Consider the following 5,115-nt stretch of genomic DNA (forward strand, 5'->3'; position numbering starts at 1 on the left):
TCATACAACACAAAAGGACAAAATGTACAATTATTTGGCCTATGAAATGGATACATCACAAGTGAGCTATGCAAGGGCTTAAGCTGTGTGAAAATTAGTACATGCAAACATATCCCATTGTTAATGAATATGTGGTATCTAACATGCATGTAATGTCACGTTTGAATCGGGGAGTGTTGCATTCATATGCACAGTCTATAGGTAATAGCGTTATTAAGCTCCTGCTGTTTCCTGTCTTTTCATAGTAAATTACACACACCGTTCATCATGTGGTTAATCAATACGCACTATATTCTTGCACATAGAAAGAACAAACAGCACAATGATGTGTATACGGAATTAGTGTATTTTTCGTTTACATGGTCCAAGAGTGGCACAGATTGTCTTATGTTTTTGCCCACTTTGAAGAGACACCAAGTGCATGTTACACGTGTTACATATGCACAGCACAATGTTTACTTCAATAATTTTTTTCATGCTCTTGAATAATAAACAAAGTAATAAACTGAAAGCTCCTTTATAAGGTTTCTTCTGGGGACATAACTGGAGAGCAGTGAGGGCACCGATATTACTGTTGCAGAGCAGCCCCCTGGACCTCTGCCACACTCTCAAGAGCTCGCCTATTGCCACCAGGCAGTTGAGTGCCTCGAGCAGCAGAATGTTTTGCTGCAAAAAAAAGTGGATTGTTGGAATGAATCAACCGCATATAAACCATTATTTACAAAGAAAAATGCTCGTTGCAGTATTGGTACAAAGTGCCCTTAATTGTGGTATCCTTTAGTGTAGGATGCGTAATAAAGCAATGTGTCGGGACAACGTTGGTTTATTTTTCATAACGGGGGTTATCTTTCTCAGAGCCAATTGACATGTTGATTAGTGTACCCGCTGCTGAGGTGGCCCCGCAGCTTCACGAGTGTCTACTGTCAGCACCACAAACCTAATTCTGTTCACTGCAAAACAAATGCCTCTCGCTACAAGCCCGTCTTATGCGAGCTGATTGCATCCTATGCCTACAAACATCATATTTTTGTCCCATTACGCAATTTGTACCATCCTCGGCTGCAGTTCTCTCTCCTTGACTTCCATTCTGTCAAGCTTATGTAATCACCTGTTAAGAATCGGCAACAAGTGATTGAAGCCGTGCACAGCCTGTCTGCCGATTCCATTTTAAAAAAATTTCAACTAGCATATCAGTTGCCACGGTTTACTACGCCACTGTGTTCCTGCCTTAATGCTATCTCCAACAATTTTTGTTACTTAGCTTTCTGCACAGTCCTCGACATGTCAAGTATTTTTGTTAACCTCCAGGTTTATGTCCCATATTGCATAACCGGTAGAATGCAATGATTCTAAACATTTTTCTAGAATATCGGTAACGTGGCGATCACGATTCGGTAATGCCTTCCATGTGTTGTTCAACCCATGAAATCTTCGTGTAAGTTTCCTGCTTTATATCAGTACCTGCTATTGATATTTCACCTGGATAAAGATATTCTTCCATAGATTCTGCGGGTTGAACGTCACTAATGAACTTTTGTTATCTCACCAAGTTACTGAAGGTTACCTTTATCTTTTCCATATTTTCGCAGGCCCACATGCATGTGAATGCACGAACACTCATTGATTCTCAATGCCTTTTTTAAATTGCTGGACATTCAGTTCGTTGCTACGAAAGTGACTTAATCCATCCACTATTATTATGCTAAATATGAAACAGCAGAAATATAATTATCTGCAGCTTGTCGATGTCTCCTTCACTGTGTTGGTTGCAAGATCCATCGTCGGCGCCACGTCCTTGTCGCATCGTAACTATATAGGTTTTATTCCTTTTGCACACACTATGTAATATTCGTGACGCTCGCAGCCACGCAGAGTGGAGGAAAGCGCACTCACAGAAGCAGCACCGGAAAAGTTTCTTCAGCATCACGCCGTGAACAGCAGGTGCGCGTTGGGATCTGCAAAATCGCCGAAGCTATTGGCAGTCTTAAGGGGTGCACGGAAAGATTGCTCACGGAGGGACAGAACTATACAAGAAATAGTGGTCATCGTCGAGCCTGATCACTACGACGCGCACTGCAAGCTCGTTGTACGAGTTTGTTTACACTGGGCCTCTTCGATGTTTAGCTGCCATGCTCGCCCGGTGAATGGATGTGATGACGCCACCACAACGTTCCCTCGTGGCTCTTTAGGCAATCCAACCGCACTGCGGAAAGTAGAATCTTTTCACGTCAGCGTGACGAACTGGCTCTGGCTACAAAACTGAAAAGTCGGGGCAGAAACATGCGAATACAAGGGGTACAAGAAGAGCAACACGTAGGCTGGCTATCAACTTAAGCTTCGTAAAATAGAGGAAAAGAAGAGCATACGTACAATTTGTTTGTGCGCGGCTTAGCGAACATGACACCAACCGGTCATTAATGTACGGGCGAATTCTCTTTCAAGTTGGGAGAGCGGTTCGATATTTCCGTCTAAACCAAGAGGAGAACAACTGATGATTGACATGCACGTGTGAAGGGAGAATTGCTGATTCGTCCTGTTGTCTGTTTCATTTCCCTGGCGTCTATGTTTTAAATTATACATAGAATACCGTAACTCATCAGGATTTCAATTTTGTTATGTCTCCGGCAAGCTTTGTAAGCTTGTGGCACCTTAGCGAGTCAGCATTCATTTATTGTAACGTGTTTATTCTACTTTTTACAGACGACATGGAAGGAGCAGACATGAATCGAGCAGCAATAAATAAGAAAGAGTGCGTGGCTACAGATAAAGGAGAATTAGGATATATACATGGTCTGATACGATGCCTGTCAGCATTGGTGTATCGTATCACTTCCAGTAGCGTAATGCAAAATAGCAAGATTAAGGCCTAAAGAGCAATAAATGCACATGTTTGTTTGCGTTTAAATATAGAATTTTAACTCCGGGAGAGGGGCAGGCGAAGCATCCCACGCCCTGCGCAAAAATATTACTTTGAGCTCAGATTCATAAAGGGAACACACGACTCAGCTCCTGAGCCCCGAGGGATCGGCCACGTGATAAAAAAAGAATGAACAAGCTATCTCAAAAAGAGGACGAGAGACTCTGCACACAGCGACATCTGCAGGCCGTTAGAAGAAGGGAGAAGCAAAGGGGGAGGGGGAGGGGCATGATTGGCAGGACCGGGCCTTCCAAAACACTGCGCAAGCAAGCTGCAGTGCGAATTGGGGTCTCTGTGCCAAACTGTCCCCGTTTTGTTTTTGTTTCTCATCCCCTGCAGGCCAGGGCCCCCACGCGAACGCGTTGGCGTGGCGCGATGTCAAGGGTGTTTTCAAAATAGCGACGAGCCGACGGCCTCGCCCTTGGACCGGGCTCCACTCGGTCGGCATATTGCGCACCCACTACACATACCGATCCCGTATACGCGTACGTGAGAACGCCTTGTCTTTGGGAGACACCCGAGCTTTTCTCAGCTAGGAAGCTTTAAAAATTCGACACTGTCACGGACCAGGGCGAACTTTTCATTGCGATGGTTTCTCAGAAGGGTTTGGGTGCGAGGTAGTTGGTACGGATCCTTCATATTTAAAACAGTCCTGTGTCCTCGCTTATCCGTGTTTTTTGGTACTGTTTTAAATATGAGCGAGGGTTTCTTTCTGAGAAGCTCGCATCGGTATGTTTTTGTTCTGAAGTCGGATGGATGACAATTTTTTTCCTTTCATGAACTTCCTACACCTTGAGTGCTTCCACAGAACTGATTTGCAATATTCTGAATTCATCCCAGTATCTACTCTAAATGTATAAGAACGATGACCTTATCGGCTGCCTAGCCAGAACAGTAAAGCATTAATATCGTACAGTGTGCAGGTTTCTCGCATTTCAGTGCTGCATCAGGAAGCACAACGTACCAAACACACCTGATATGCAAACTACGTTGCGCTGGTGCTTGCTGCCGTATTGCCGTTTGAGTTTTTTGAGGGTCGTGCTTTCCTGTTCAGCTGGCCGTGGCACAATGTTTATGGAGTAACTTTACCATAAAGCGTGAATAGGCGCCATTTTCAAGTTCACTGAATATGGCAACAGCGTGCAACAAACACTGGGTAGTGACGCAACACGCGAATACTAAACTGTTTTTTTCCTTGGACACGTACAGTCGCGTGCAATATGATTTGCAACACCCTTGTTCGTGGTCAAAGGGGCTCGGGGGCTGCGCGGCGGGTAATTGAAGCTGCGTCCCGGTCTGGAACTTACCCTGTATCTACGCAGGCACGCAGATGTTCAGCCCCTTCGAACACGGTCACAGCTGTTGCAGGTCATATTGCACGTGACTGTACTTCCATATAGTTGTTAGCAGCTTATTTCTTTCTATTATGCGAATCTTCTCGCTATTCTATCCTCCCTGCTCGTCCTTTACTTTCCCTTCTGCAGTGAGCTCTTGTTCTCCCATTATACCAAGAAATTTCGAGGCCTGTTACCATGAATTTATTTCCTTCCATTTTCTGATGTCAGCAAGTTACTATTGCTGCTACGCGTAACGACAGCTTCTTGAAGTGCGTTACACAACACCACGTATCTCGGACCACGTAAGCAGGTTGAGCAGTGTTGTCGGTGTCCACTTTGGAAGAGTTACCGCACAAATTACACATTTCACGAACAAGTGCTCGGCGACATTTTTCGTTCCACAGCAGATGATGAGCATCTTATTGGGTGGCATGTTCTGCCCAAGCCGCGCTGCAGAATTTCCACAGCTTTGCAGCAGCGTAATGAAGGTGACAGTTAGGTCGCACCTTGAGAGTATGATACTGCTAGGATACGCCATCGCAAAGCGATGGGTGCACATGCTTTGGGCATTAATGGCCAAAATGTACCTTGCAGACAAATGCACCGATTTCTTGGCGTCATCATTGATAGAGACTTGTCTTGGAGCCCTTACGTCTCATACTTGACAAAGTGTTAGGGCCGGCATTGCGGACCTTTCCCGCGATTCTCCGCACGAAGTCCTGAAGCGCTACAGTAAAGTCAATGAAAAGCCCTATTTTCGGGCTCCCTGCGGTGCAGCTTACCAATACTAGGAAGTACTTGCACTACAAATATCCGCTGACCTCAGAGTGCGCAAGCCCTCCAGCACTCACCACAAGTCTT

This window comes from Dermacentor albipictus, unplaced genomic scaffold (genome assembly GCF_038994185.2).
Source record: "Dermacentor albipictus isolate Rhodes 1998 colony unplaced genomic scaffold, USDA_Dalb.pri_finalv2 scaffold_12, whole genome shotgun sequence".
Classification (NCBI taxonomy): domain Eukaryota; kingdom Metazoa; phylum Arthropoda; class Arachnida; order Ixodida; family Ixodidae; genus Dermacentor; species Dermacentor albipictus.